Here is a 15521-nt window from a genome sequence, read left to right on the forward strand (position 1 = left end):
TGGTGCAGAAGGTCTTGGGTTCCTCCTGGTACACTACAATGCCTGACATCATGTGGCGAAAGTATGCAGCCAGTTCCTGGAGGATGAAGTCATTTATACCTTTGAATGGCCCTCACACTCGTCTAACCTAAATCCAATAGAACACTTCTGGGACATTATGTTTCGGTCTATCTGACACCACCAGGCTGCACCTCCATCTGTTAAGGAGATCAGTGATGCCTTGGTCCAGATCTAGAAGAAAACACCCCAGGAAACCATCCGTCATCTCATTAGGAGCATGCCCAGACATTGTCAGGCATGCATACAAGCACATGGGGGCCATACAAACTACTGAGTACCATTTTGAGTTGCTGCAATGAAATTTTAGCCGCTCCGTATGTCCGTATATCACCCCATCTGTTTGCGGGTGATATACGGACATAATGCTTGTCAATGGGATTGCGGATGTCAGCGGATGACCATCCGCTGACATCCGATTTTCGTCCTTTCAGTTCTGTTCCGTTTTTTGGAACGGAACAGAACCCTATTTTTCTTCCGTTAAAAAAACGGAAAGGAAGCAAAATCCGATGCCAGCGGTGTCATCCGCAATCCCCATAGACATACATTATGTCCGTAAATCATCCGCAAACGGATGGGATGATATGCGGAAATACGGAGCGGATGACACAAGTGTCATCCGTGTCCGTCAAAAAAAAAAAAGTGCCGCAACGGAAGAAGAAATCAGAGCGGCCGTGTGAAAGAGCCCTTAAGGTGTAGGATCACTATTCGGGTATCCACAGCAGCTTTTCCTTTTTGTGTTTGTTTTGGAGTGGGCAGCATGTGAGTTTTCCCTCTGCTAATAGATATACCTGAATGACAAAATCTATATGTGAAATAACTCTATAGCTAAAGCAAAACAAGTCCAGTGTTTTTTTTTTTTTTCCACACTGGACTTGTTTTGTTTTAACTATATAATTATTTCATATATAGATTTCGTCATTCATGTATATATATTGCTAAGGGTGTTATTTTTATTATGTATGCCATATGATTTTTTTTTGTGCTGCACTTTATTATCATCCAACCATTGCAGAGGAATAGCACAAGTACCTGTTCATACTACAGTACACAGGGTCTAGCTTCCCCAAAATAAAAGGAAAATAGAAAAAGTACAGCAAATTCAATGTAATTGGAGCTTGTGAAAGGCTAAAAGAGCTGTGCATAGCACAGTATGACATGCACAGAGAGAGAGAGGGTAGGGCGACTGTACTGCTAAAGCCTCCTCACTACCCAGTAGCTAGTGTGAGCTCTGCTGGTCCCAGTGACATTTAAAGAGGAAGTAAAGCCTGATAAAAATGTTTTCTTCTTTGTTACTTGCACTGTACACACACACACCACCCCCTATCCACATTTCCTGCTGCCGGAAGGTGAGCAGCCCTTGGAGGAGATGGGGGGGGGGGGGCAATCAAATTGTGTGTGTGAGTGTACAGTGCAATGTCATCTACAATAATGGGGATCCTGTTTCATGTGCTGTATAGATGAACGTTCTTCTGACAGGGGGGCGAGGGCACAACACAGCACACCTCCTCCTGGCTCCTTCCTCTTTGCCTCTTCTTTCAGTGCTCCAGCATCCAGACTGCCGTCTCCTAGTCCTGGTCCTGGGTGTGGGTAGGGGTGGGAAAAGAGCTCAGCAACAGCCGGCCAGGCACATAATCCAGGGACCGCCGGTCTGGGGGGCAAAACTAAAATCTGGGTGGGCATAACCCACCCCAGCACCCCCTAAATACGGCACAACCCACCCCAGCACCCCCTAAATCTGGCACAACCCACCCCAGCACCCCCTAAATCTGGCACAACCCACCCCAGCACCCCCCTAAATCCGGCACAACCCACCCCAGCACCCCCTAAATCTGGCACAACCCACCCCAGCACCCCCAAAATCCAGCCATGTGTGTCTCTCACCCAGCAGCTGAAAGCTGGCGGGAGGGAGACGGGGCTTTCAGTTACTAGGTGAGAGACACAGAGTGCATTGTTCTGTCATCTTTCCTTCTCTTCTCCACCGATCCTCCTGCTGTCCAGGCTCCCTACAGGAGGACCGGTGGTCTCCCCCCTATCAGCGGCCCTGGCTGCCAGAGACATGCCAGGGATATATTTTTTGCTGGGGACAGAACCCTCAAAATTAGTACTAAGTCCACTTTAACTCAGATATTAGTGCTGGAGGTCTCATAGACCCAAGAGCTGTAGTTGTGTCTCTGCCTCCCTCTCCTCCAGGCCATTCACAAAACACAGGGCTCCGGGGTTCATATTGTGAATGGTCTGTAGGAGAAGGAGGCAGAGACAAAGCTTCAGTGCTAGATTACATGAAACCTGCAGTGCTTACATGTGAGCAGTCCAGAAGTACAGCAAAAGCTTGCTTTTGAGAAAAATTAATGATTTACTCCTTTAACCCTGGTAAGGATATTGTGCAAGGAGTTGGGCTTTAACCACTTAGCGACCTCCCTATAGCAGTTTTCCTGATGCAGGACGGCAGCTGTGCGCAGGATCACATATATGTACTGTATATTTATACGTGATCTGGCTCTTCCGGGTAGCGGCTCGCTCCCACAATAATACACAGTGAAAATCGGTGGGTCCTGCAGACTTAATGGCCGCCACCACCTGCCGATCATCCTGCAGAGAATCAGAATGGGGTTCTTCCCATGTAAACAAGGCAGTCTGCTGTTCTGACAGGAGGGAAGGCATGGATCTTGTGTCTGTGCGAAGCAGGGAATAAATTCCATGTCTTCCCCTAGTAAAAGCATCTCCCACAGTTAAGAAAAACACAAGCTAGGCATGCATTTAACCCTTTGATCACCCCTGATGTTAACCCCTTCCCATCCAGTGTATTTACTACAGTGACAGTGCATATTATTTAGCACTGATTATTGTTTTAGTGTCACTGGTCCCCAAAGTGTCAAAAGTGTTAGAATGTCCATCACAATATCACAGTCCCGTTAAAAGTCGCTGATTTACTAGTAAAAAATAAATAAAATAAAAAAAAATAATTCTATAGTTTGTAGACGTTACAACTTTTGCGCAAACCAATCAATATACGATTAATGGAATTTTTTTACCAAAAATATGTAGCAAAATACATATTTGACTAAACTTAAATATATATATATATTTTTTTTAGTTATTGGATGTGTTTAATTGCAGAAAGTACAAAATGTTTTTTTTTTTTTCTCAAAATTGTTTACAGTGCAAAAAATAAAATATGCAGAGTTTAAAAGGACATAAATGTTATTTGGGTATAGTGTTGCATGTCTGTACAATTGTCATTTAAAGTAACGCTGTGCCGTATCACAAAAAAATGGCCTAGTCATGAAGGGGGGTAAATCTTCCAGAGGTCAAGTGGGTAAAGCAGAGCTCCAGCTAATTTTTTTCCACATTTGCATGGAGTAGGGAAAGATTAGAATCTCTGTCAAGCATTTATTGCTGTGTTGGAGAGATTAACCCTTGTAACTAATTCTTGTGACCTATTGTCATCAGGACAGAATATGAGGGAAGATTCTAAATTGTTTGTGTTGCCACTGACACAAGAATAAAAGGACACTTGCTCCAGTTTAAGTGAGCCTCCATAACAGGAATTAAGAATACTTAGCTGAGACATAGAAAAAAAAAAAAAAAAAAGCTCACGGTGTATCTAACATGTCTGCATTCCATCCAAAATTATGTAAAAAAAAAAAAGTTTTGGTAGTATGTCCACTTTAAACATGCAAAATAATCCTGAAATTATTTTTTTTTACAATTTTTATAAATAGAAAGCTTAGAAAGACAGAATGCACAAATTTGAAATTTAAAAACCTGAAGCCTCAAATGCAACCAAAATAGAGAAAGCATTCTTAAATGTGATGTCAGGCAGAAGATTGTGAAAAGGCTGCTAAGTCAGGTATATTAATGACAATGGCGCCATCTAGTGTATTTTTAGTGCAAGACATGCTGTAATCTGTTTCTTGCTAAAAGATATACTGTACTGTAATTTATTGAATGTTACCAGGCCTTGGATGTGGTGGCAGTGGTGTTCATACTCCTGGTCTATAAATATCACTATTTACAGTTGTTACATTCATAGTTGGCAACATTTAAAAAAAATATGGGGGTGGGGCATTCATTTTAATTAGGCATAGTTTTACAAGAGGCATATTTGTAATATATTGTTCAATTTAAATAAAAAAATCTCTGTATATAAAGGAAGATTGATCGTAGCATAATAGTAACGCTGCAAACACATTTGGCATAAATATTTAGAAAACATCATTCGACACTGACCTTTCTGCTGAGTGCTGTGACACCTGCTGTGGCTGCTGATGGGTTTTTGTAGTTAGCAAAAATCCTGTGAAATAAACTAGTTAGGACTTCCCCAACCTAATATATTGTAAAAGCATACAAACGGGAACTAGCAAACTGGAAACACTGAGGACTTTCATGGTACTGTATGAACATAATGAGAAAATGTTGTAAAATATGTATTAAAATGTATTATATACACATAATAAAAGAGCGCCCCCTATGGGGTAGCACAACAAACAATACAATTGTGTCAGAAAAACACCCACTAGATAGGTCTTGACCCATTGTTACAGATATACAGTCCTCTTCAGTCGAGCTCCTGACGAAGCGGTATATCCCCGAAACACGTAGAGCACGATTGGTTCTTTTCTGAGGGGCCCCCGTAATTAGGGGAGATAACGCAGTGGACACCCAATCCATAAGAGCAAGTGCTGTATGGTATATAGTTGTGGCCCACTATCTAGTGGGTTGTTTTCTGACACAATTGTATTGCTTGTTGTGCTACTCCCTAGAAGGCGCTCTTTTATTATGTGCATATAATAAACTTTTGTACATTTTTTACAACATTGTCTCAATATGTTCATACGGTACCATGAAAGTCCTCAGTGCCTCCAGTTTACTTGTTTCCTTTTGTGTCCAATTTTAGGACGAAGGTACCTGGCTAAATATTGAGTATTTTGAAGTAGCACATGCTATATGTATTGTAAAACATAACATACACAATGCAGAAGTCAGGAGTATAAAGTACAATATAGTGTATACAGTGCACAACATAGTAAATGCAGTACATTGATCAGGAGAACAACATACAACATATACAACATAGACTATATGGTGCAGGGATCAGGAGCATAACATACAAAATAGCATAAAATGCAGAGGTCAAGAGCATAATGTGCAACATAGTAAATATAATTCAGAAGTCAGGAGAAGTGATGGGCCGAGCATCCCCCGGTTCAGTTCGCACCAGAACTCCCGAAAAGAGGAAACGTTTGGACCTGAGCTGCAAATTCTATTAAAGTCTATGGTACCTGAACATGAAAAGTCAAAAGTCCGCATTTTAAAAGCTTATATGCAAGATATATGCAAGATAATATTGGTTGTAAAAAGAGTATGGGGTCCAGGTACTACCCTGGGGGACATATATCAATGCAATTTTTGTTTTAGAAAATATTGTTTTTAAATGAATTTTAATTGTAATGATGCATAAGGTGAAACAATAAAAATGAAAAATTTGGTCCCTTTAGTCTGCCTGTAAAGTGGCGCATCTGTACTGTGTATAGAAACTGCTGCAGCAAAACTGACAGATGTAAGGAAAGAAAATTACATTTAAATTGTTTTTCCCGATTGCAAGTCATGGCCTGTAATAGAAAGTTTTTTCTTTAAACGCTGTTGGTTCCCCCCTCCCCCATGCATACCTGGCCCTTCGCCAAAATTAAGATTAAAAACTAATCCATACCAGACCCTTATCCAAGCATGCAGCCTGGCAGGCCAGAAAAAGGGGGAGGGGCAAGTAAGTTGCGACAAACTGCCTGCTCCTCCTTCTGACAGTTCTTAAATAGGTAAGGGGTGGGGCCACCTTGTGACGTCAACTGGTGGCACCGCCCCTCTTGTAACATCAGCGACTATCGCATTGAATATCCCACCGAGCGCACAGAAAATTCAAGTGTTCTTCGAACCCCCAAATGGGCGATGTTTGGGAAGAACTTCTACTCATACAACATAGTAAATATAGTGCATGTGTCAGGAGTATACCATGCAAAATAGTAAATGCAGTGCAGGGGTCAAAAGTATAAAAGTACAAGCCAAGAGATTCCCTCTGAGGGCCTGGAGTGTTACCTTTAATGTACTTTTACTTTTGTAGCCATAAATTGTGGCTTAAATTGTACCTGTCAGTTAATTGTGAGGGCTGTGGACACCCTGCAGGAAGATATTGCACCTTCTAGCCAGCAAAACATGTAATTGACAAATTTTCAGATACCAATCCTGCCTCCTTTACACATCTTCAGAGAAGTCACTCCAGAGTGGACCTCATTTTACTTGCCAGTTCCACTGAGTCTCTGCTTTCCCTCGAGCAGTCTCAAGACACAGCATGGAAAGGATGAAGGATCCTGTATCTACTCAATTTTCTGTCTTCAGTCATGCTGCCTTGGAAACTCCCATTTCAGTCACCAGCCTGCCATAGGCACTATATAACCTGCCACACTAGTGCTCAGTGACCAAAAGAGACACTGTCTTCTCCTTCCAGGCTCAGCTTTTTTCCAGGTTTTACTTTAAAAGTGACTCTGTTACCACAGGGTATGGACCACCAGAAAAGTAACAATACATGCTATTCTTTTATAGCTCAGTCTTATTTTACAAGTGACCCTGTGACACCTTCAAGTCTCTGGTTGTGTCAGTATAGTACTCATTTTATCCTCCGACATGTTTTTTTGTTAATACAGAACTGATGGTGTCTCTGTGCATTGGCTTATGGTTGTGTCTGTTGAGTTTATCCAGAATTCCATAGTATTTTCTGATTACAAGGACAGTGTCAAACTTTTGCCATATGTACTACAAGACTACAGACTCTACTTATCCATGTTCCTTCAAACCATGCCTAATATGCTTTGCAGCCATGCCCATTTTTCACAGTGGTTAGCAGAACCTTCTCTTCTTTCTTCCCCTGTGGATCCTAAAATCCTAGTCCACCCCTGTTCAGAAGTATAATATATTGTAACATGTTAAACAAGCAAAAAATTGGGGGAGCAAACCCTGAACATGTATATCTAAAGCCGGTGCAGCTATGGACCAAGCGACATGTATATTAAAAAAGAATAGCGCACACATGCAAAATAAATGACTATCAAATATGGAGACAATCCATAAATAAAAATGGGGGTTTGGTCCCACCATATGGCCATATCGTGCTCAAGCCCACCACTGCGTCAAAGTACCCCATTATCAGTGGGTCCTACACTATCCATAAAAAAGGAGTGAATCCAGCCTCTCCAACCCTTGGAGACAACATCCTTGCTGGGATAGATGTGCTAATGCACTACAAAGAACTCCTCCTATATCTACTTGATAGTGGACACTGATAGAGTACAGGTGTGTGTGGGGGGTGGGGTGCTCAACCTCAGAAGTCTGGTCAGACCGAATACATAATAAACAAGCAAAAAATTGGGGGAGTCCTTTGTAGTGCATTAGCACATCTATCCAGCAAGGAGTGTTGTCTCCAAGGGTTAGAGAGGCTGGATATAAAGTATAAAGTAAAATATAAAGAGGCTGCAATAAATAAAGTCTCTCAAATAACTGAAGACTCTGACTTCAACTTCAAAGAGTTCATAATAAAAGGAACCAGTGATGAAATGGTGACGTGATGGGAATCACAAACTCAAACAAGGTGTGATTCAGGTAAAAATCATGTGCATATGAGTGGCCCCTTTTCTCACAGTGGCAGTGAAGTGAACCAGTGACACCCAGTAGTAGCAATGAATTCTTACCAGATAGTAGGGAGGTTAGCAGAATGTGAAAAATATATATTTTTTTTTTTCAAAATTGTCGCTCTTTATTTATAGCTCAAGAATTAAAAATCGCACCGGTGATCAAATACCACCAAAAGAAAGCTCTATTTGTGGGAAAAAAGGATGTTAATTTTATTTGGGTACAGCGTCACACAACCGCGAAATTGTTCGTTAAAGTAACGCAGTGCCGAATCGCAAAATAGAGCCTGGCCACCATGCTGCAGCTCAGTTTCAGGGTCTTGACAATCTTCTTATAGCATAGGCCATCTTTATGTAGAGAAACAATTCTTTTTTTCAGATCCTCAGAGCGTTCTTTGCCATGAGGTGCCATGTTGACCTTCCAGTGACCAGTATGAGAGAATGAGAGCGATATCACCAAATTTAACACACCTGCTCCCCCTTCACACCTGGGACATTGTAACACTAATGAGTTACATGACACCAGGGAGGAAAAATGGCTAATTGGGCCCAATTTGGACATTTTCACTTAACTTTTGTTGCCAGCAGTTTAGACATTAATGGTTGTGTGTTGAATTATTTTGAGGGGACAGCAAATTGACACTCTTATATGAGATGTACACTCACTACTTTACATTGTAGCAAAGTGTCATTTCTTCAGTGTTGTCACATGAAAAGAAATAGTTACAAAAATAGTTACAAAAATATAAGGGGTGTACTCACTTTTGTGAGATACTGTATGTTATAATCTGTTTTGTAGTATTTGTCATTCTTTGCTTTGATTTACCTGTACAGAACCTTTTATTGTGCCAACCCACGGGAAATACATTTATCTATTTTTATTTTGAAGTGAGGCTTGAAGTACAGAGTGCCTGTGGTTCAGAGCGAGGCCTAAACCACTGGTACATAATGCCGTAAATCTTATTGGTTGCCACTCATTATAAAGCGCGATGATTGGGCCCAGCTCCTAAGCCTAGGCTAACGCGAGTGATGACAAAAGCGTCAGTTGGAGCCTGTGCTAATAATGTCATCGGCCCTGAGTGTGTATGTGGGATTCTTTTGAAGAGCTATACTCAGGATACAGAAATCAGATAGTTTTATTGGAGATGTGTCCATCCCTGTGAGTGGTGATCTATATTCATACAGGTGTGATTGACTCTGTACATAGGGTATAAAGGTCTATTCATTCTGGTCAGGGTGCATGCTTTCCTTTATGATAGTGGATCACTGGATAATCCAGTACATCACGGATTAATGTACAGTGATTGTTTTCATTGAAGAGGACACTGTTTACGCTTTGGCCTTTATTACTCTATTTTGTGTTTTTTCAATATTTCTGTATTCACATTTTTCTTAATCCTTAGAGTGCTACACTATTTATATATGTAGTAGCATCAATTTATGTATCAATTTATATCAATTGATGTGTGCAATTTCTTCTTCTATTTTTACATTGTAACCAAGCTTTTTTGTGGCATTGGCACAGTAAAGACTTCTTTCTGGCAACTCGACCATGCAGCTAATTTTTGTTCAAGTATCATTGTATTGTGCTCCTCAAAAACGACCACACCGTCTTCTTCCAGAGCAGCCTGGATTTCTGCTGAAGGTACCTGTGGGTTTTTCATTGTATCCCGAATGATTATTCAGGCAGTTGTGGCTGCACTCTTTTTTAGTCTACCTGATCTTGGCTTGGTATGAAGAGTTTGCCAAATTTTCCACTTCTTAATAAGTGATTGAACAGTACTGACTGGCATATTCAAGGCTTTGAGTATATTAATATATTATTTTCCATCTTTATCAGTTCTATTACCTTGTTACGCAGGGCTTTTGACAGTTCTTTTCTGCTTCCCATGGATCAGTATCCAGCCTGTTCAGTGCATCCATGTGAGAGCAAACAAACTCATTGACTATTTATACACAGACACTAATTGCAATTTAAAAGCCACATATGTGGGAAATTAACTTATAATTGCCATTTTAACTTGTGTGTCACTTTGTGTGTCTGTACCAAGGCCAAACATTCCAGGGTATCTAAACTTTTGATCAGGGCCATTTGGATGATTTCTGTTATCATTATGATTTTAAAAGGGAGACAAACAATTATGTGATAATAAATTACTTCATATGATCACTATCCCTTAATAAAAGTTTTTGGCATAATTAGTCATATTTAAAATATTAATGCCAAAGTTTCACAATTTCTGCCAGGGTATGCAAACTTTTGTGCACAACTGGTATGCCAATAATAGTGCTGTTAACATAATTAAGGTATATATAAATATATGCCAAATAAGGCTTTCTTTGCAGAACTAAAGTTACCATTCTGTGCACATATATGCACAGATCACTTAATAATAACAAAAATATTTGCCTGCAAAAAGAAAAAATCCCCCAAACAGAATCACATGAACTTTAGAAAACAGAGTGGTTCTTCTAATGAATTGTAAAAAATGTAAAAAAAAAAAAGAAAAAAAGTTTTTCTGTCGAGAAAAAATAATACATGAGGTTAATTAATGAAACTTAGTAGATGAGCAAATTTCCATTCAGGTTGAGTCATTTATCTGGTTTGGGGTAACCTCAAACAAAATATATATTTGTTTTGTGCTGATATTTTATTTTGCATAGTAAGTTTTTGTACTATGTTTGTTCTATGTAATTTAAAATGCTTTTATATTTTATTTTTTAGAGATGGGTGCTCACTCTGTTCAGGGTATCCTTTGATGGGGCACAACATAGCAGAAAGACCATTGTCAGTTGTTAAACAGAGCTGAGAAGCACCAGGCTGGCAAACCCTGGAAGGTCTAACCTAGCAACTTTTAGATGGTAGAATGGTGAAATGTGCGGGGAGCTGTTAGCATGTACTGTATGTCTTTGAAACGATGTGACAGAAGAAGATAAGACCATGAGCAATATTGGTTAATACATTAGTGTCAAGAAAAATAAAAGGCCCATATCCCAGATCCTGAATGCCAGGCAGAACTACAAACTAGCCCTAACTACTAATTGGGGCCATAGAGACACTGGCCATCATAGGTGGAGTAATGTGTGCTGACTGTAATAACGCAATTAACATGCAGTATACCAGTCTTTTCAACACCAGGTAATACAGGCTAGACATGTGCGGTTTCCTTTTGTTCCGTATCCGAATTTCCAGATCACAATAGGAACAAATTTAAACATCCAAAATAAAGTATAACGAAATTAAATTTTGTTCAAATTTGAAATTGAAACCAATTTGAATTCAAAAATGAATCTGAAATGTAAACATTCCTTTAAAAACTGTGTGCAAGTTTACCTGAAAGAATTGATGCTGTTTTGAAGCTAACGTGTTTTCAAATATTCATTTAATTTAGATTTTTCTTCTGTTGGTTCACTCAATTTTTTAAATTGATAAATATAGACAAGTAAAATATATATTTTTAATGCATTCTTAAGTCAGCCATAGACGGAGTGATTGCAACCACAGATTGCAGGAAATAAAATCGCTTGGTTCCCCCATCAACACAGTCAGTGTTGATGGGGGAATCCCTCCCCATCCCTATAATAGCTGCTAGCAATAATCGCATGTAGAATCCGACAGGCTGGTTGTACCCAAGTTGAGCAATCAAAGAACTTGGGTACATTCAGACTGCCCATACATGGTTGGAATCTTGGCTGGTCCCTGCTGAACTGGCTGAGATACAAACTGCCTGTCTATGGCCAACTTTACGTTCCATTATTTCTTCATACCTGATTAACAATTTTTTGCAAAATGTTGAAGTCAGATATTTATTTTATAACTTAGAACACTTCACATATTCTGAATAAACTTTAGTAATGCAAAAAAGATTAACGTGTGGGGTGGGGGCTGGCAATAATCACATGAAAGCTCCAAAATGCTGGTTGTACCCAAGTCAATCGATGGATCAACTTGGGTACACTCATCCTACCCATAGATGGTTTGATTCTCAGCTAGTCCCTCCTGAACTGGTCAAGATTCAAACCATCTATGTCCAACTTTACTGTAGGCACAAATAGAGAACAGTACAGCCATAGAACTTTTATGGCAAATGTAGGTAGAACTTGCAATCAATGTAGGCGAGACACAGTTTGAGCATAACAAATAACAGTGGTATATGTACATAGTAGGTACAGTAGACATTGACATTTCTAACTCCATCAAAAAAGTTTATTCCCTTTTGGCCACAGCTGAGGGAACAATGTTAGCTGACCAAAAAAAAAACCCATTCTGTTTTTAAGAACATATCTGCATATGGTAAGAACCAGTTATGAGATACAAATTAAAGTTATTCATATTATTCAATTTGAAATACCCTTCCAATAATATATTTCTACTGAAAAAAAAGGAAATGATTTGGCATGGATTAGCGTTACTATTATTGCACTTTGTATGCTCATCTTAGCTCTTGCACTAACTTACCTAATAAAACTGCCACCTTTATTTTCATAGAATAAATTACTTGTTGATAAGAAGGCGAGCTGCCTTTAAATGCAGTGGAACGGATCTACTGTGCATAAATTGCACCAAATAAAAAATAGGAATCTACTGTATAGAACATATCCAATCCATTACTATTAATAGTATTTAACCAGTGGTGGGATTCAGCCGATTCGCACCGGTTCGTGCGAACCGGTTACTAAAAATTTACAAGTTCGCAGAACTGTAGCTGAAAGCTGACTCAGATCGTGTCACTGTGAGTCTGTGTAGTCAGACTTACTGTTCAGTGTTCGGCAGACCCGATCCGACTCCGCTCTGGCTGTGGCCTCTCTCTCTCTCAGCTGCGGGAGGCAGCCAGGAGCCCACACACACAGCACTGGTTGCTAGAGCCGCTTGGCGTCTAGCAACCTATTACATCACTCCTTCCTCCTCCACACCGCAGCGCCTACTCCAATTTGGCTCCGCCTCCACCCAAGTTCATTCTGCTCGGTTTAGCACTGCAGGCTGCAGCACGTGAGGTAGCAGCATGGTGAGCAATACTAAGAGGGTTCTGAATGTCTTCAGCCTTCAGGTATGAGTCAGTGTCTGACAATATGGCAAATGTCTTTATTCAAAAGGAGTGAAATAAGATAGATAGGGTGACTACTTCTACTCACTCACCCAGCGCTCAAAATTATTCATATACATAAAATAAAGTAAAATATCACTTCGCATGTAATAGTAAAATGCCAACCCTTTGTTCTGGCACAGCTGGTGCTATTATTTGAAACAAAGATTCCTATACCATATGTGTTACACTTCCCAGGTGTAAAGAACAAATACTCCTAAAGAGCGAACACATTATTAGCACTGCTAATGTGTTCGCTCTTCAGGAGGATTTGTTCCTGACACCTGGGAAGTATAACACACATGGTATAGGAGTCATGGTAAATGTATTACAAAGCGTCATCGTTTTTAAATACCTAGGCCCCCTTGACCTTTAAGAAGTGACTTTACTTAACCACTTCTGGACCGGAAGATTTTCCCCCTTAATGACCAGGCCATTTTTTTGCGATTCATCGCTGTGTTATTTTAGCAGACAATTGCGCGGTTGTGCGACACTGTACCCAAATGAAATTGATGTCCTTTTTTTCCTACAAATAGAGCTTTCTTTTGGTGGTATCTGATCACCTGTGCGATTTTTTTTTATTTTTTGCGCTATAAAAAAAAAAGAGCGACAATTCTGGAAAAAAAAAAAAAAAAACAATATTGTTCACATTCTGCTATATAACATTCCCAAAAAAAATTTTAAAATCAAATTTTTTGATCATTTTAGGCCAATTTGTATTCTGCTACATATTTTTGGTAAAAGAAAATCCCAATAAGCGTATTCTGATTAGTTTGCACAAAAGTTATCGCGTCTACAAACTCGGGGAAAGATTGATGTAATTTCTATTTTTTTTTTTTTTAGTAATGGCGGCGATCTGCAATTTTTAGCGGGACTGCGACATTTCGGCAGACAGATTGGACCCCTAACTGACATTAGATAAAAAAAATTACACCAGGCTTAAAAACAACATGGGCTCAGGAATATTTATAGAAAACATTGTCGGTGAACACAGTCCACCGTGCCATTTGCAGTTGCAGTCTAAAACTCTATAGGCCAAAAAAGAAGCCATATCTAAACATGATCCAGAAGTGCAGGCATTTTCTCTGGGCCAAGGCTCATTTAAAATGGACTGTGGCAAACACGAGTCAAAATTTGAAGTTCTTTTTGGAAAACCGGGATGCCATGTCATCTGGACTAAAGAGGACAAGGACAACCCAAGTTGTTATCAGCGCACAGTTCAGGAACCTGCATCTCTGATGGTATGGGGTTGCATGATACGTGTGGCATGGACAGCTTACACCTCTGGAAAGGCACCATCAACGCTAAAAGGTATGTCCAAGTTCTAGAACAACATATGCTCCCATCCAGACGTCGTCTCTTTCAGGGAAGACCTTGCATTTTCCTACATGACAATGCCAGACCACATACTGCATCAATTACAACATCCTGGCTGCGTAGAGGAAGGATCCGGGTACTGAAATGGCCAGCCTGCAGTCCAGATCTTTCACCCATATAAAACATTTGGCGCATCATAAAGAGGAAGATGCAACAAAGAATACCTAAGATAGTTGAGCAACTAGTAGCCTGTATTGGACAAGAATTGGACAACATTCCTATTCCTAAACTTGAGCAACTTGTCTCCTCAGTCCCCAGACGTTTGCAGACTGTTATAAAAAGAAGAGGGGATGTCACACAGTGGTAAACATGGCCTTGTCCCAACTTTTTTGAGATGTGTTGCCATAAAATTTAAGATCAACTTATTTTTCCCTTAAAATGGTACATTTTCTCAGTTTAAATATTTGATATATCATCTATGTTGTATTCTGAATAAAATATTGAAATTTGAAACTTCCACATCATTACATTCTGTTTTTATTCACAATTTGTACAGTGTCCCAACTCTTTTGGAATCGGCTTATACATTTGACAGGTGTAATAGCCTCTTGCAGCGAGGGAGATGTTGTCAGCACTCCTTCAGCAGCAATCCATCTCCCATAGCAATGGGAGCAGATCTGCACCACCGGGGCCCTCATCCTGTACACAGGTACAGAAGATTCAAATGAAGTGCACGCATGGAGTCCTCGCTAGGTGCACAGTGGGCCCCCATACCATTACTGGTAGTAGGTAGTGGTGATACGCTGGACAGGTGGAGAGGGTAAGGGCTCTGCTTGTTCCTCTTAATTGCACAAGCGACCGTGGTGATGTACACAAGCATTGTGACAGTTTTCTAGAGATCAGTTGCTTGTTCCAGTAAAGGTACCACCCTGTGTAAGGCAGTACCCTAACCGGTCAGGTTACGCACTACGCCCACGCCATCTCCGACCTTTTTGAATTTTTTTTGAAGAAGTTTATGCATACTGCACTATGAGTCTCCCTACCTCCTTGTGCCCCCTATGAGACCATCATACCCACCGAGAGGACAGACAGTGGACGAAATACTCAGCTCCTCCAGAACAGTGGGAAGGTCCTGATTACATACAAGTAGGATTTGCACCAGGAATAAAGTGTAGGAAGACTGGATACCATTCCAAAGACCACTTACCTGAGCTAGACCCCAAGGGGCCGTCTGGTAAGTGGACGCACAACTCGGTTACGGATCCCCCCAGTGTTGATCCTGCATGTGGTTCATCCCTTGCACTGAGCACGTTGCACTTTTTGAAACATTGAACTGCACTATTGCAACAAGCACTTTTATTGTAATATTCTTTGTATTTTGTCT

This window comes from Pelophylax lessonae (genome assembly GCF_965119305.1).
Source record: "Pelophylax lessonae genome assembly, chromosome: 12".
Classification (NCBI taxonomy): Eukaryota; Metazoa; Chordata; class Amphibia; order Anura; family Ranidae; genus Pelophylax; species Pelophylax lessonae.